This window comes from Varroa jacobsoni, unplaced genomic scaffold (assembly GCF_002532875.2).
Source record: "Varroa jacobsoni isolate VJ856 unplaced genomic scaffold, vjacob_1.0 contig01285, whole genome shotgun sequence".
In the NCBI taxonomy this organism is placed as follows: domain Eukaryota; kingdom Metazoa; phylum Arthropoda; class Arachnida; order Mesostigmata; family Varroidae; genus Varroa; species Varroa jacobsoni.
Genome location: NW_019214612.1, coordinates 23315 through 42399, shown reverse-complemented (window position 1 = coordinate 42399; position 19085 = coordinate 23315). Strand labels below are relative to the sequence as shown.

General features: G+C 42.3%; 1 long non-coding RNA gene across 1 annotated transcript; it reads left to right on the top strand.

Moving 5' to 3' along the window:
• The first annotated feature begins 1293 nt into the window (after positions 1–1293).
• Positions 1294–18693, top strand: LOC147751921 (uncharacterized). The gene is made up of 3 exons (XR_015315538.1): positions 1294–1719; positions 13768–13870; positions 18378–18693. It is a non-coding gene; the product is annotated as an uncharacterized LOC147751921 (long non-coding RNA).
• Positions 18694–19085: the final 392 nt, after the last annotated feature.

Below are 19085 nucleotides of genomic sequence, written 5' to 3'. Positions count from 1 at the left end.
TCTTTTCGTTCGTATTTATCAATAGTCGGCTAGAAGAGTTCAATAAACAGAGATAAAGATAGAAAACATCGACGACGGTGGAATTAAGCGAACTGTGCGATACTGATGAACAAAAAAATCCAAATAAACTAACGAAAATTACGGGGCTACATCTACGTGGGCTTGACTTTTGTGAACGGCATCGAATGCTCGAATGTAAAATCCGCTTGGACGACCTTAACCACATGTTGGTTCAATCGTGAGATCACCTGATGTATTGGGATTTCCGACATTACTAGAAATCAAACGATTTTATAGCCATATTCAAGTTATGATTAAGTACTGTAAGTATTCAGTTTGTTAACTTTCTCTCCCATGATCACTATATGATTTTGTGCAACCAACCTATTGGCCTAAGTGTATTGGCCTATTGCTAAGTGTATTGGGAATATATTTATATATATGAATTGCGAAAAGAGCGATTATATCTTTGTAGCTTAGTCAGTCGGGACTCAACAGATCTAGCACAGAGGTTATAAAAAAATTGCTGAATATGCGAAAGTAAATAGTCCAAACTAAGTTATCAAATCATCCCAATTGTTGATCACATTTAGAGGGAACAGGGGCGTCGTGGCCATTCTCCTGTTTGCCTAAAAAGGCCTTAAGGGATAGGGCGACGAACGCTGATATTGCTATGATCAGCAACCTACGCCGAGGTTCTAAGGAATTTATGAGCCGAAGCAAAGGGAGCTGGCTGCCAAAGGCAAAATAAACAACGTTATCCGTTCATGAAGGCTTAATTTTAGTAGGACTCCGATGTTCAGAGTAGATTATGCATTGGACTACTCTGAAAAGTTTGACAATTCTACCAGATAATTCGAGAAAAGCGACTGACTGCTTTAGTCGATACCGCGCGCGGTAAAGCGGCCTTTGGCTTGCCTTTCTAAATGTTATCTTACGCATATGCTACCGCGTAAAAAGTTAGCTTTGCTTTAATTGAGATAAGAACTCACTTTGTTCGCTGCCCGTTTCTGCGGGTTACTGCTATTAGCGTGATTTTACGACAGGTTAACAAGGTTGAAATGTTACTACCTTAACTAAATGCCCTAGCGATTATTATCCAAATGATATATTGTTAGCATTTTTCCTAGTGCTCCTTGCCTTTGCTAGGAATCAAATGAGCTATATCGTTCTACCTAATCTTTTGGCCTAGAATAGATCGTCTACCTTTCAACTGGTCTTTATGCGAATGACAAGTAAATGGAACTTAAGGGTGTACAAGTACATTGAGGTGTGTTCACTTTTCAGGCTGCGTTCTAAGCTCTTCCGGGATGATTTACGGCGTCATGCGTTAGTTTCGACGTTCGCTAACATTCGCGTGCGCAGAAACACAAACCACTCGTTACTGAATACTGTCGTTAGCTATGCCTTTGACCTCACAAACATTTTGTCTTCGAATGCCCACTGTCCAAGAGTGGGGCTAATGTAAAGCCAATGCTGATTGCAGACGTTGGTTTAGCAGCGGTAGTAATAATAAAAGTAGAAGACCACTTAAGACGCTTAGTAAGTTGTTTAACTTTTCGCACTTCTTCAGATTCAGTCTTATTCGTGACTGTAAGCAGTAGTCAAACAAAAACCTAGGTGACACATAGTCAAGAGAAAAGGCAATAACAATGACGATGACGACGACGACGACGACGACGACGACGACGACGACGACAACAGCAACTGTAATACTGGGTAAGGCGTAGGTATTTATTTTAGGTGGGGTTGCATCGCATCAGCTCATATTGTTGCTTCGGTAGATCGAGAACATGGTACCCCTTTTCACTGCGCCCTTTTGCTCCATCTTTGACCTACATTTCGTTGTGTCGCCCGCAGCTTACTATCCGCCCTGTTCTTCACTTTCTGTGTTGTCTTTCTTCTTTCTCTGTTACTATTTTCCGACTCACTTCCTGCGCCTTTCGGCAGACTTCGCCGTCATTGTTGTCGTTCTTCGTCATCTATTTACATGGTCCGTGCCAATATGACAGTTTTCGCAACGTTTGTCGCTGTCATCGCTGTTGCAACGCCCGCGACTCTATAAACGTTCATTCCAGTTGACGAACCCAGGTGACCCTAGTACGTCAGGGTTTCGCCAGCTGTTCGCTTACTCCACGCGTCGGACAAGCTGAAGACCATAACGGAAAAAGGCCTTATTGCGAGTTTTGGTCGTTGCCATTGACCACGATATTAAATAGAGGGCCTGGCAGTACTTGCTTGCCTTGTAATCAAATTTGTCCATGACTTACCGCTTTATTCAATCAAAATTAAAGGACAGTAAAAAGATCAGAAGAGATGCGGCGGCATGCAACGAATAGGGCAACGAGAGATGAGCAGAAACTCGAGGGCGGTAAAGTATGGAGTAGTAAAGATGGATTAGGTAACTAAAACTGTCGGGATAACAGTATACTAGCTGTATGTATGTTTGATTGTACGCACACATATATATATATATATATATATATATATATGTGAGGATATATATATATATATGTGGAGGAGTTTACGAGAGATAGAATTTTGTCGCTGTTTATGTCGATTCGTCACTTAGTTGCGAGATCTACCTTTACGTTTGGGACATTGTCCATCTTCAGAAACGCCCTACCCTCGACTTGGTATAGACCAGATTTGTGCCTCGACCGAGCCAGTATGTCGGATCAGCGTCGCACCAGCAACCCAGTTACGCCTGGAGTATTTTCGTAGATATAGACCAAGCATCATCGTCGTGGTTAGGTCGCCGGAGGCTGACGGGACACCAAAATCAGATAATAAGACACTGCTCTAGATAGCCGACGGACGGGCCGCAAACGGAGACTTGCAGGCCCAGTGTTAAAACGTAATACCATTACCACACCATGCTTCTCGGCTGCTCCGAGAAAAATTAACACAGGAGCATCAGCTGCAGTTAGGGACGTCTGCAAAGAGGAAAGAATGGAATTGAGGTAGAGGATGAGAGGGACGAAGTGACGTTACGAGGTACAGAGTATTTTCAATACATCGTGTTGGCCTGGCAAAAATCGAAGAGCTCGAAGCAGACGGCAAGGCCAACATCAGCGAAACGTTCGCTCGCTGTTGACCGTTCGTGCCGGACAGCCACCTCTAACTACATTCGACGCTGTAAATAAGACGTAAGCAGATATGAGGTACTAGATTTTGCGGAAGGTTTGCCTTTTCGACAAAGAACAGTTCCGGGTAACAATGAAAGATGGAGGAAAATGACTTGCCGCTTGCGTCTACGATGATGGGAAAGTCCAATTAGAGAAATGTTTTGTCCACAGTAGAGGCCAGACTGACGTAACCGAAACGGTGCGGTACTAGTAAGATTACATGGACATTTGGGCCAACGCAAAATGAGTACAAGCACATAACCCGGAGACGATACTGCAATCAAAGAGGACTGACATAGGAAATAAAAGGCAGTGATCCGCAAAAGCAAAATTCGTTTTTATAACCTGACGACAACAATAAATACAGGAGATACATTAAAAGCTATTTTTATTTAAATTGATCTGCTTCGATGTGCACTTTTTTACTACGTTTTCGTACTGAATTTATTACTACTGATACATATTCCTGAACGTTGCAGTTTTAATATATGCATTTCTTCACCATACGAGGCCATATTTACTTCTAACGCTACGAGAACCACCTTTTCGCTGCTCAGCGGCTGCTCGGCAGATGAATTTTACTTCAATTCGACGGGTCGCCGCGAAATCTTCAGTTCGGCCTTTGTTGTCCGCAAACCGCGCTACATAGTAGGTTGCAGCGCCCTGGCTGGCCGCGTGTTCTTTTCCCTACGCTATTTCTTGCCATTATTATATCTTTCATGGCGTAGACCCTTTACGTTGTCCTTTGCATACTATAAATAGCTTTGCGACATCTAGCAGAACGTCCTTCTGTCTGCAGAGAGCTTTGCTAGCTGTCTGTTTGTCGGTTGTGACTGCAACGTATCCGTAGGTATTGTAAGACAGCTCATCGCCCAACGATGAATGCGTGTAGCATGTCCAAATCTAGTCCTTTTTCTTTGTTCTGTTTTTCTCTGGTTCACTATCCTTGTGTCTGAGTTCCATCGTCCTGCTCGTACGGCCGCTATTGCCTCCTCATCTTATGCTATTTATCCTTTACTGCCTGATGCTGCTGCTGGCGGCTCTGCTGGGAAGTATGCGAATGGCCCTACGAGGAATGACTGCTGCACCTCGAGGGTAGTTGAGTGACATTTTGGTATGCTTCTGATAGCGTCAGTAATAATATATTCTCGGACACTTTTTTAGCAAGCTCAAGCCAACCCAACCCTAACCATTTGGCACTGCCTTGTATGCTGTGCAATGTGGTTCTGCCCTTATAAAATGCCTCCTCTGAGCGCGTTTTTTGATCCCTTTCCTGTCCCAGAACCCAAAACAGATGCCGTCTCTCGAGAGTGGTGCCATATTAAATAATCATGACTAACGTCACATACGGAATACGTTAGCAGGCTAATTGCGGCTTTCTACTGGCATTAATCGTTGCAGTAAGGCATTCAGCTGCCTTACTGTAGGTCTCGTTTGTTTTGTACACTACTAGAGATCTCGCTTGTTTAGTCAGACTCTTTGATAGTGGATAGTACTAAGGCGAGATAATGTAGCTAGAGAACCGATCAGCATGAAGGCGTTAAGCACCACGGTGAGGGACCCCGGGAGGCGTCGATGTTCGATGCGATACGTGGGCCGATAAAAGGGAAAAGCCTTTATAGGTGATCGAATTTCGATAAAGGCTACTAGATCCACTAAAGTCAGGCATGCTCGCCATTGGAAGCAGCAATTTTCCATCGAAAATTTTTAGATGTGGTACGTGTTTAAGATATGATTAGTTTTGTCATTGTTGTTATAATTATTATTGGACTACAACAGCCGTCCGCAATAAACAGACCTCACTACTTGTGGGATTTGTAAACGATTCTAAGTGAAGTTGTAAAGCATTAAAGCGTCATTTATTTGATAAGATGACAAGGTAACTTTGTTGCATCAGATCGTTGTTGCTTTTGTTGTATTTCTATCTCGCTCACAAGCTTCATTTTTAGAATATTTAGCGTTGATTGAGAAGAGACTTATATAATTGTTTTGCTAGTATTACTATGCACAGTATATTTATTGATAGAATAAAACACTGCATAGCACGTAGCATGTGCGGCCTTATTGTTAAGGACCATTTTCATTTAGTAACTTGTAAATCTGGTTTCTAGTAGATTCATTTATTGACAATCGGTCAATTACAATAAAGGTTGTTTAAAAAATTAGTATAGAGGGTAACGGATACACGTTTTATTCGTCGTACCGAAGTACAGAAGTGAGGCTGAATCTGTTATCGAGGTGTCGGCGTGACTCCAAATGTATGTGCGTATAACTTATAAAAGAAGAGTTTCGAGAGCTTTCCTGGTCGTTTACCGATTGGGTAGCCCCGGAGTGCCATCGGACACTGACACTAGGAAGGGAATTGTAAAGACAATTTGGATCTGTGATGCACTTTGACACTGCTGATCTTCTTTCCGGCTCACACTGGCCGCTGCGTGGCCCCTGATTATGCTTGCTCTTACTTTACCTATTGCTGGGAGCGTTGTTGTTGCTGCCGGCGCTGAGAAGTCGACGCCGCTGTCATCCAGGTCCGTTTCCACCTATCACCCCCACGGTCTTGCAGACGTCCTCATAATCAGAGTTTTACTTGCACGGCTATTGCTTGATACAACGGAACCCCTAATTGCAATCAATCTCCACAACTCACCAGCTGCACACAGGATGGTCGCCTACCCACTGGCCGCATAGGACAGTTAAATAGCCGGACGAAAGAAGTTGAGTTTACTTCCGCTTGCCCTGATTTGTGACACTATGGCGAGCGACCGGCACGAGCCACCGCTATTCGGCTAGTTTAACTCATTCGTTGAGCGAACAACCGCATCATAAACTACTGAAGCCCCTGAAATCCCTACTGCTGCTTCTACGACTATATCAGCAAACATCCTACCGATGGTAATAGAGTCGGCATAAGTCAGTGGCTGTTTTAGTTGTTTCCGGAAGATACAACCACGTCAAGAGACGAAAGCGTCGGCTACGTTCTGCCACACCGTTGATACAAATAACCGCATTTGTTTTCGCAAATTTTAACTTTGCCTATTTGCTAAGGACAGGGAAATGCGAACCAAACTTTACATCATTAGGTCAAACGCTTTACTGCTCCTTTTAATCTGTAAATGGATGTACAAACGCATACGAGCAATATAAAAGGCATGACACACTGCCGTACTACGTTGTTATATGCAGATCGCAGAAAAGCTCCGAGACGACAACGTGCTAAATAAGTTTTAAGTTGATAACAGCAATAACGGGTAATAGCTGATTGCCTTTATGTTGCGCACTATTTATTTTTCTGCTCATCGTTACGTTCTGGCTCACCTCCTTCTCGCTATTCTACTTTGGTTTCAACGGCGAGACTACTTTGTCGGCTTTCCTCCTGCAAATAATATTATAGATTCTTCTCGCGTCGTTTTCTTATGCGAGAGTAGTTCTTAGTCAGCCACGTGGCCCGACGGGATCCTATGATTCAGGGCTTCATTCAGTCCAGAGAGAAAATTAACGGGCTGAAGGATTTTCGGCTTACAGTGGCCGGCCACAATGGCGGACGCAGTGACCATTTGGCCTTCGACCCGCTCACTCCATGCCTTAGCTCTCTCCCTCTCTCTCTCTCTATCTGGTTGACAGTGTTGCTTGGCTGAGTAGGATTATGTTCTTTATAAATACTGTTTGATCTTAGTGAGCTGATTGACAGGTTGTAGATGCTTCATCAGTTATCACAACCGATTTATTGTGAACTATTTCTTGTGAATGTATCAGCAAGGGCCGGCCTTGGCTGGAAAAAAATCCCGTTAGCATTCCTGTTTTTAGAAAGTGCATTTGCAACGTCTGTTACCTATGGTATGTTACCAACGTCAATACATATGTTGACCGCCGGCCTCAAAGTACTGCTCATTGCCAAGGCCAACAATGCAAAGAGAAAAGCATACTCGCAGATGCTCCATACGCCGTACTGAGCCCGTCCTCCAATAGACTTAAGTATAAGACGAGCCTCGATAGGGCCTATAGTCCGTTGTGGCCTTTCCTGCTTAGATACTCCTTAAGCCGCACCTAGTCGGCTACAGGATAAGTGCGTAGATACTGCCCAAGGTCAGCCTGTTGCTCCTGCTATTGCGTACAAAACTCAGACTCCACCCAGTAATCTCCGGCGACAAAGTATTAAATCCATACGTATTTGTAACTTTTGGGTAAGAGTCACTGCAACCTGTAGCTTTAGTTTATCAGCAGATCTGGTGATGGCCATATTGCAGCAATCCGATTTGCTTTGTCCTAACTTTCACACAGGTAGACGGGAGCTCGTTACGCGACTATTCTTTTATGATTATCAATATTAGCCCAAATTTGGCAAATCTCCTTCGCCTTCCTGAACAAGCTGCATGATTGAGTTCACGGGAGCGTAATGTATTACTCATATGCGGAGGCATTCTGTTGACCACGGCCAAGTCATCCATGACCAGCGAATTGGAACGCAAAGCAGGTCTTCAGGCCGGAGATCGCTGCTGCGAGCTCCAGTGAACTTCGATCCTTACTTCATTTCGCCGTTTTATCGACTTCTCCTCCTGTTCCTGCAGGTCAATGGTTGTGTGTGCAAAGAGCTGCAGAGAAAATACAAATTGCATTTTGCTGGAAGGCCATTAGGGACGTTCCTTAGATAAACGCACTGGACTGAATCAGGAATCAAGTACGTTGAATGTGCAACGAACCTTGTTGACCAGCAAATCATCAACAAATTTCGAGCGAAAATGCTTCTTCCATGAACCCGTTTACGAGTAGTTCGCTATCCGCAAGCCGTTATAGATTTCGTGATAATGTTGCCGCTGTTGGCTAAGGTAGTCGTATATTTGATGACCGGTAGCCAAATCAGTTTCTGCACTGGTGTTGCCGGGGCATCTCGTCCGCTCCAGAGAAAGGGTAATTCTGAGCATTAGTAGTCATCAAACGCTACTCTAGATGCTGCTTACTTAAGCAAGCCATACAAGCGGACTCGAGCAAAGTCGAAACAAGCAAGTATCGACTGATGGTCGAATGGCTTTTCGAACGACCTACTGCTACTGCCGCGTCACGATCGCGTATCCACTTGCCTCCACTTTCGTCCAAAGTGGTAATCAACGGGTACGGCGTATGGCGGCGATATTGAAAGTCTCTCAGAATTAAAATTGTTGGGGTAAAGCAAAAGCAAAGAGCGAGAGTGAGTAGAAGTCAATACTACTTGTGGACGTCGTGAATATAATAAGGTGTACATGTGATGGAATTTTTGATTCGAGTTGACTTAGCCTCTAGGTAAATATCATCATTATTTCGTACGCTCCTTTGGACATGCCAAATGCTCAGACGTCTGAGTGTTTGACATGTTCTCTAGATAAGCATTATACATATCTCTATTATGTTATTATCAGGAAGTGGTTATGTTTGGTTTCCATTCAATTGTCCAGTATATTAATAGGTTGTGCATGTATAAGGTATGCATTTGGCTAGTTAATTTTGTCTTTTTACGTACATCATATGTTATTATGTCATCTGATAATGATGAAATTATTGTGATGTTTCGTATATTACTTTGTAAACCAGTAGACATATGCCTGTATGCGGTTTAGGCGCATTTTAATATTACCGATAGATGGCCTGTTATAAAACCGTGTGCGCACGAACAGACCTATTTCTTGGTCGGCTCCTCCAGGAAATCCGTCCGTCAACGTATTCTAATAGGCCTAATGTCTATCATTGTACTCATAATGGTAACAAATCTATGTGTGCACGGTCAAGCGTGGAGGACAAAGGGTTTCGCAGGATTTCTATGGCTAAGTGCAACAGTGGTGTAAAACCCATAGATTTACAGTAGCAAAATGAGCCTGGAGACATCCAGCGAAGACGTATCGAACGTCAGGAAATAGTATGTTTTTACTGTTTCGTTATTTTGCCCACCGGAATAAATAATTGCGCGGCTACACCGCATGCTAGACAATAGACTGTCAAAAGTTTCGAGATTATGCACTTAATTGTATCCTTGAGGCAACATGTATTCTCCCTCAACTATATGTCGTGTATTGAACAATAAAACAATCGGTTTCCCATGTTTGGAGGACAGGTCATCCAAACTAAAAGATGCCGTTCCCAAATTACTGTAACATCTGATCTGTTCATTAATAAGGCCTTCGTAGTAGTATAAACGAAACGAAAAACGTACAAAGGAAGCTACAACGAGGGAATATTCGATTGTGTTACGCAGGTTTAACATTAAAGCGCCGCTCGCATATGGAAGATAGTTTCCGATTAGACATCTGTTCAATAAAGAGGAAATGGAATGGCCATTGTGAGCATTATTATCGGGTGCCCACACCTTCAATGCATGTGTATGTATGCCGATTCGTTTTGATCAAATAGCTCTATAGTAGCGACATTGATGGGAACTGGTTGCTTGCAGCCTGAAAAAAGAAGCGACGAAATAGCCGGAGGCCATTTACAGATCAATGAGAATATCAAATCATCATGCCCTTGGCTCCGCTTCTGCGGCGGCAACGGCTACGGTAGCCATCATTTCTAGTGGGTGCCGATCGAATGCAGAATATAGCACTAGGCTTGTGTGGTCCGTACGTATGGGCGTATTTCTCTATAGCAAATTGTCAGAAGCTTCGATCACGGAGAGCCAGATCTTATCATACATATCGTCCTTTATAAATCGTTGGTTTCAGAAAGTATGCGAAAATCAAAACCATGTTATGTATCTGTAACTAATGGTGTACGTGTAACTGCCAAATAATGTTGCAAAGGTGTTAAAGAAGAAAATATACTGAAGAAGGTAAAAGCCTTCAACATTAAAATGCAATATTATAATAAAATAGATATCACCTATCTTAGAGCAGACCACTGTATTGCTAGTGACACACTGATATAGAAACTGAGCCTTTTATATGGTATCTTTCGACAGCCTTTGTTCGGCAACCTATAACAATAATAGCGAACAAATTTCTCCATGGAAAATAATTTGTAGAGATGATTTTTTCAAAGAGGAACAATAAATGGTGTCTGTGGAGCATATCTGCGCTTCGATCCAACACTGTTACATATGCTGCTAAATATTACCTTTCCATAGTTCACGTAACAGTGTCATCCGTTAATGTACCGAACCAGATCACGTTACGAAGCTTTCAAGTCCTGAGAGGAATCAAAAGGGGATAAACTTCCTAGTAGTCAAGCCTTCCCCAAGACGACTCTCTGACCTCATTAAAGTGTTAAGAATACCAAACAAGTTCATAACTGATATTTATCTTCAATGGAGCTCAATCTAGCTGGCCCATAGTTCTATAACGTAAACTAGATTTATTTCGTTTGTAAACAAGCTCTTCTATATGGCCGTTCATTCGGTATGCGGCTGAGGTGGCGCTGGTGTCAACAGCTATGCTCTGATCAATTTGCGTACAGTTGGCTATTACCAACTAGAGAGTTAGCGCGATTAAGATATGCGCTTTCTTTCGGTCGTAAAAATAGCTGATGCAGCGTCAAAATACTATGTATATCTAGTACTTAATGGCTACAGTGACATACTAACACGGTTAAACCTTCAGCGGCCGCTTCGCCACGAAGCTCCAGGAAAACCTGTAGCTACGTTTTGAAAGTCTTTGTTTGCATACAGTGTAGAGGCTTTATGCGAGTATAGTGCTTGCGCTTTTATTCATTCCAACGCCCTTCAGCTAGATATTGTCAAAGTACACATGCAGCAAATGTACCGTATATACTGCATTTGTCGAATACACGAAAATAAAAAAAGTTCAAAACGGCGACGTTTAAATATCGCAACGAATTTGCTTGTTCAAGGGGAGTAAAATATAATGAGGTGGCCGATAGGCACGCACGCAGGACGAACCCATGGCGACACGAACACAGAAGCCCTCCTTACCCTTTCAGAAACCTTTTCGACAGTGACTTGATTTCTCCAGTAATGTACGTCAGCCTTGAATCTGTTCTCTCTGCAGTGCATATGTAAATCAAATTAACGATCAGCCTGTTTTTCAGAATATGGACAGTTAATAGGCTACAACTCACAGAACTCGCGTCGTTCTTGCTGTTGTCAGCCAGAGTGAGCTTACTATCTTGAACTGTTGTACCACACCAAGACGCAAGACTTCTGATCACACCGAATAGAGAAGTTCGAATGGGCAAGAAAAGTCTCAGGTAATGCGAAATCCGGCATTTGTTGTTGCCAACCCGATGATTGACACCTCCTTCCCCCCCCCCCCCCCCCAATTTCAGACTATCGTGGATCCCTTGCTTGATCATATTGCTCATGCGTAGTGAAACCGTTGACAGTACCGCACCAAAGATTGTCGCTACAGCCGCATAGAAACCCTCTTAAGGTCACAATAAAACATGAGGACACAAACAGCCCACGCGACCTCCTCTTTGTCTAGCACCCTCGCTGTAATACCTACATACTTTCTATTCTCTCACATAGCAAAGGGTTTCCTGCTCAGACTTTCCCATTTTACAGACGCTCTTGTAACCATTGGGTACCGTAGTGTTAGTGTCGACATTATCAGAGCACCCCGAACACGGCTTGCTTCGTTACTGTCAATGATTTACAGTTATGAACAAGTAGGGGCCTGTAATGCGTATCTGTCCTTGTATCGATCTAAGTTTTATTGAATTGGACCAGCGAAAAAACGCCATGAATGGATTGAGGACTTTAACTATCTGTCTGCATTTCTCTTCCACCTTAAACGTCCATTTGTTGCTTTTGGGACGAGGTTAGAGTTCGAATTTTGTCTATAGTAAATTCTGCTTCAGTCCTAACGCACCACATAATGCTTACTTTGTACTATCACACTCTATTGCTCTAGAGGTCAACGGGAGTGTTATTGCGAGAGCAGTAGTTCCAAATTTGAAAAGTACCTGTTTTCATCTTATTTTCTATTAGCCGTACTGTTCTTATTGGAAATACACTCTTATCCATTTTCTGCAATATTTTATGAGGAAAAAATAAAGCGTATTGCAAAAAGCATCCTAGTTATCCTTTATAAATAGGTTTCCGATTTCATAAAAGTTTTCGCAAACCCGAAAGGTTCGTTTCTGTAGTCCTAAAAATGGCTGTCTCTATTACGATGTCGTTATTTAGAGCAAATGAAGAAATTTGACGATCATTTTTATCAGTAGCACTTAAACGTTATCTGTGCAAGTTTAATGACCAAACAATCTCTGCTGTAAACCACGCCATAGTCATGTCATGAGTGATCATACGCAAACACCTTGCCTACCTGAACAGATCAGAATGGAGTCTTGTACCAGTCGCCAGCTAATAATAGTCGATACCGTACGTTTTATATATGTACTTTGCAATATATATATATATATATATATATAATAAAAAACGAAGTTTACCATATATGAAAAATGTAATAGCGATACAAATACCTCAAAGGCTGCAACACTTTTAATTAGCCAATGGAAAGGTTTCTGACTGTTCGCGTGTCAGAATTAACGCTAGCGACATAATTAACCTGTCGTCCCAGTTTTTTTTTCACAAAAACAATAATAATAATAATAGTATATACTGAAAAAAAAAAAGTAGAAATTATTGGTACGCTGGCAGAGTATGGAATATTAGTACATACTTTTTTGCGTACAGGAACGCACAGCAGTCACTGGCTGCAATGGAAGCTGCTATCGTTGCCGGATGCATTAAGCGCAAAACAAGAACAAGCAAATAACAATATTTATTCGGGCTCTCTATTTGTAGCGGGCCGGAAGTGTATCCCGCTGCCATTTGTAGCTGGCCATATGCGTCGTATAGGGCCTCACAGCTCGGTATCCTGCCGCGTTTTTGTTTTCTGCCGCGTTAATGATGCACCTCAATATATATATATATATATATTTATATATGCATACATACGCAAAACAAGGCAGTATACCGATACATTTACGGTACATGCTTGCATAATGACTGACAGCAAAAGATCCAAATTTGTACAAACTGTGCAATACAGGACCGCAAAATTTTATCAACGTGCTCTGACGGTTTTATGGCTAAAAATTAATGAGCTGTTTGACTGGTAAAGAAAAAAAAAGGCGAATACATTTGCAATAGTATGAAAGCACAGTTGTACGACTTGATACCGCAGCCGGACGTATACTTCCTGCAGCGATCAGTACATTTGCTGAACGAGATCAATGTATGACGCTATTGGCTTTGTGTGTCTTTCTGGTTCCACCCGATTCCGATATTGATGAGGACCGAAAACTTCTTGTAGGATCTCGCCTTACACTGCTTGGTTATACGTTTTATATGCTACGTCGGGGTTTCTATCTCTTGCCGCGGCAGCTGAGGTGACGGCCATTACCTACTGAGGCTCCTGGCTCACTTGCCGGTTTCGACACAGCCATCCGAAAGGCAATGCTAGCGGCTGTCCTTACTGGTCTCTACTTTCTAGTCGTTGGTAGAGATGATACTACCATTAGCGTACTTGTGTTTTTTAATTCGGCGTTCCCTTATTTCTCAAAGCATTTTTCTTGCGCGTACTTCTAAGCCATTCTGCCAACTCCTTTATCGTCGCTTCTCCCCTTTTGTCTGCTGTCGCTTCGCCAGGGCATCTTCGTCCTCGTCTACGAGAATTCATAGTTGACGCGTTCTCTATCGCATATCTTTTCTCGCTAGTGGATAGGTGCCGACAACTCATTTCATGTTGGGGGACGATGCTACAAAACACTATGGAAGCAGGAGCTGGAGTTCTGTCGCCGTTGAGGTGCCGGCACCTCAGGTAAGCGTTTAATACAAGGTCTTCAAAGGATGACCGGTGAAGCATGTGAGCTGAATTGCAACGAACCCTGTTGACACAATAAAGGCGTGCAAAATCGCTCATATTATACGATTTCTGCCATTATTGCTTAGGTTCCCCGGATACTGCGCCTTTTCACTAGGCGCAGCAAACTCAAACTAGTGGAATGGTACCCTTTGTGCGTACTCTACTCCCCGATTCGATAGTAGCAGCAATACGGACATAATTGTCACATTATATAAATATATATTTTTAGTCTATTCAGAATGTCAACTTATTCCTGGCTGGCGATTATGTGTACGTTTTAAATGGAAACAGAAATTGAAAAGACCTTGAAAGTCTTTGCGTTGGTACTTTGCATCCTTTTCAAATTTTCTTTCCGCACAGTCAGTTGCCTGTCGACCGTTTACCCCTTCTGCCGTTTTTCGCTTGATACTCTCATTTTAGTTTTCATTAATTTAGTGTATGCATATGTGCGCTAGAGGTCCATATCTGGACATGGCTACAAAACGAAATCCGCTCATGGCAGATCCCTTTTGTTAAGACAGAAATATCGCTGGACAGCTATGGAGAAGCGACATAATTTACTATAGATAATACGTTGATTTCTAACCTATTGGGATTCTCCGTGATTCCGACCAGCTGCCGTACGGTTCAGTCTAGTAGTTCAGATAGGATGTAATGTGGGGAATCGCTCTAAGTAGCTATCAGATCAAAGGCAAGGGTATTCAGCAAGACGTCAGCTATCAGATCCAAGGAATCGTATGTCAATATATGAGATAATCTTTGAAACATGAAGCGTGTACGTGAATATGATCAAACAAGCAAATGCTCAACATTGTTCTGATCCGGAATGTTAATGGTTATACTATTCGCATGGCAGATAGGAGCGATACGTATGAAAAGCAGGTATTACTATTATCTTATGACAACGAACCAGCGATACAGAGAAAGCTGAGAGGTTGCTAGAGCCTTGTTAGCATAGAATCACAGCATCAACGCATCAGCATGGCTGATACGCTCTGTCATGACAACAGCAGCAACGCTGATAATAAAAGCAGTAGTTTGCAAGCTATTTAAAAAGAAGCGAGCTTTACTTGAATGTATCGCCATAAACAAGACATATACAAAGTCTGCCAGCGACATAAAATGAGTAGAGATGTTTGATTTTCCCGATCCCAGCGGCGCGATGGCGCAGTGTCTTATTTAACGCACTACCTTCTCGTTTATCGAATTGACTCAGAGGCACAATAGCTGGTTAGCGCCGCTCGGGAACTATCGACAAAGACAAACGGTATGGATTTTACGATTGGTGAGCTATTCTTGCATAACGTATCCAGCAAAGGACAAGGTTACGTCATCGAAAGCGGACGTTGTATTATAATATAGACTTTCATTTCAAACCGTATTTTTAGTACATCATCTAGTAAAAATCTACGCTCTATATTGATACCATTATGCTGTATATGCTCTAAGATTGGATAACACTTAGCTCAGCACTGAATTATAGGCATAAGCTGGATGTAGAAGTCAAAAGGCTGCTTGGGATGTTGTCTAGTTCGCTACTCTCAAGGGCTAGTCATTAGAAATAGAAGAGACTGAAGAATCATGCAGACCGTAATCTTATTTAAATAAAATATCACCTAAAGAGGTTGGAAATTATTGAAAATGTTTGCTTACAGCGCCTTAATAGGATAAAAATAGGCAACATCGACTCACAACTGTCTTGGAATACGCAGAAAGAGTTACCCGCTTCTGTATCGTTTCTCCAAAAATTGAAAAAAAAAAAAAAGCGAGTAGTAGGCGAAACCACGAAAGGAAAATGAATAAGAATTCGTCAACCGCAGCTGAATTTCCTAAATTTATCCTCTAGACTTGTTCCTTTTCTTATAGAATTTGCGTTCACTCTTTCCGTACAAATAACCTTTAGTTATGAAGTATGATCCACGTTTATTATCATTAGTATGACCGATTGGTCTTTCGAAAGTCATGAAATACAGTTGTGTTGTTGAGAAAAGTGCATCAAAATATAATTTATGCTGCTAATGTTTGTTATGTGCTCACAGTAATCTCACCACATCCTTAATTCTGATTAATGAACAAATGAACCTTACAAACAACAGAGTTTGCAAGGGATTACTTTTATTGTCGATGAATACATTAGATGACTAGATTGAGCTAACACGGCACCGTTACACAACAGGCACGCGTAAATTGTAAGCTCCGCTCGTAGGGGTGCCGCTAATCCTGTACGCGTGCGATTGCCTTAGATTTCCTATTTCGAATCTCACTCTATTATTCTCTGTATTTCAGGTGAGTAACAATTTATTTTATAATTTGCCGTTTAATTGGCGGTACCCACGGAACGAAGGATGGAGCAGGCCGGTCGTGGATGTGAAAACACATTAAGTTCAAATGGGTGAAAGTGCCAGTTAAAGCTGATGCTAACGCTTAGCCAGTCATAGGATGTTATTGATCCTCCACCTGCCCTAATCTTTCGCGGCAAAATTCGAAATTCGTGGCACTAGCATGAATTAAGGCATTGCGATTTTTCGCTGCCGCAGAATAATTTCGAATTATCTATCTCTACATATGCATGCTCGCCAAGCCTTCACCAGAATGCGTAGGAACACGTGTGTCGAAAGCCAGTCCATGCTAGGCGGGATTGGACGTCGACACTCTACACAGTGATGCGAATTTAACAGCATTTACTAACCAGGTGTAAATATTAAGTTGCCGCTTCAAATGCAAATACGTCTACCTGAATATAAAAACTTTGTCAACAGTTCGCCCGAAATAGTATCTAGTTGCTATGGTTAGTCTATCTGCCGGTAATACGCAATGATTATTAGAAGTTCAGCAGTCCCCATGGTACAGCCTTTCGAATAATAGTGATAATAGTAGTTGCACTTAGTATGGTAAACATCGTCGGCCAGTGACCTTCCAGCGAAAATTTGGCAACAGCCGAGGGCGGCGATCAACTGTTGCTTGTTTTGCTTTCGGTCTTTCCTGTTTCGCAACGGCCATTTTTTCATATTTGAAGTACTTTTCGTCCGGGTCTTCTAACAGCAATAACGATGTCTTCCTTCAGCGTAACCGTTCGGAATCTATCTGCGATAATATTTACTTAATAATATTCCAGAGGCTTGTAGGTAGCCCAAGGCGAAATTGAGCGCGGTCAAACCTGGACTATTGTCGGTTTATTCTCACCTTTTTGAAGCGGTTATCACCTTATAGTATAGTAATCATATGGGTGACTTATGGCACAATAGATAGTACGTTCAGCGGGCAGAATGCACTTGTTTAAACAACACAAAACGTGCAGTCAACGGCCAGCGATAACACGAAGCAATATCTGCATGAAAGGATACGAGCCCTGTTTCACTTGATTCATGTCGACCGTTATGATGTTGGCCCTTGAAAAGACGCTAAGAATTACACAATTGTGTAGGTTTTATTACAACTGTGGCGTTCTTCTCCCCGGAAACACTATAGATATCTTTGTGTTAACGGAGACTTAGATAACTAGCCCTTTCAACTTACCCCGTTTCTATTGCTTACACTGCCCTCTAAGGAAAGCAACGGACCAGGCCGTTCTAGTAAAGGCATCTCCGTATTCCGTAATGATAAGACGGGCAATCATTATAAGATCCGGGTGCAGAATTTTGACGACGCACATGAAAAGAGCACTGGCCACGCTGAACGATACGCTGTACGCAGCGGTTCTTGGCTTTAAAACAGTCTTCGACCTGGCAAAATTATGCTCATGATGACCGATGTGGGTGTCTTTATGAATGTGCTCAAACTTCTCGCTTCGATTCTACAAGGGAACAGAATAGTCATTGATGACGGAGAGGCCACACTCTCGCCTGTTACACAGACGACCGGCCTGGCCCAAAAAAAACTAAGCCCACTTTTATTCTACATTATGCTGAAGAGTTTTCTGATCGAATCAGAGGGCTAAAGAAATCAGTTAAAGTTATCTTGCATACAGGCACTTTAGTACCAAACGGGTCGAACGGGTTTCAAGTGTAGTAAGCTCTAGCCCGGCTGTCACAGATTTCGAACTATTCATAAACCTAACCAAGGCGAAGGTAATACAGAAGAGGAGACAGGGTAGCAGCCACCGACACCTTGTAGCTTGCCAGGTAGTTTCTTGGCTATGTAAACTTGTTTCGATATTTGAAATTGCCCCTTTCCGCGAACGGCAGAAGTCTCACCGTGCGCGCACGTTCCCGGACGGTGCAGGAAGACAGTGTTGGCTCCATGGGCAATGAGACCACTTCACCGCTTGTCCCTCGCAGTGTCTACTAGTTTGTTCGACCTCAAAATAGTTTCGATCATAACGTATGGGATACCTGTCATTTGGAAAGATCTTAAGGTACAGAACCTCGCGTTAGAATCTTTTTCAAAAGAGTAATGGGACTACACGTAGTAACCCAGTATTGCCCTGCGCGTCTTCTAACAAATTCATTTCCGTTGTCCAAAGACCTGCGTCGTCGCTCTAAGCTTCCAGCACCTGAAACCTTCAAGAGCAACCTCAAGATTTAGGAACGAAGATTCTCGGAAAGTGACGGAGTTTATTTCGCTTGGATGTAATGAGAACGCTGAGTGCAAAAAAGCGAACCAGTCAAACAACCCGCTTTCTCGTGTATGGTTTCCGCCATAAATTTTGAATGAAACCAGGTTTCCACGAATCTGATGATACGTGTAAGCGCTCTTGGTAGATATAGTGTCGCTCGTTGTGGCCGGGCAACATCTTTAAGACAAGTGACGAACCTCTGAAATAAGTTTTCTAAATTCAATAAAACTCGCATAAGTTATATAATGGAGAACGTTTCGAATGGTTGAATATACTCTTTCTGATATCCCCATATTAAGTTGTCGATCGGCCTATGTGAAGCTCTCAACTATTACTAGCAAAGTTGGATAACTGAAGTGTGAATAATTTCATTAATGTGGTGTATAATCACGGTTTATATATATATATATATATATATATATATATATTGAACAATGATTGATATGTGCAGTCTGATATAGTTTTATAGGTGTTGCCCCTCCAATGATTCTAATATTGTAATAAATAGACCGGGACAATCTGCATTTAGCCTATAGGGTTTAGATTTCGTGAGTCGCTAATAGTGGCCACGTGGGATATGCTACATAACCCCTAATTAAAGGCTGTCTATCATTT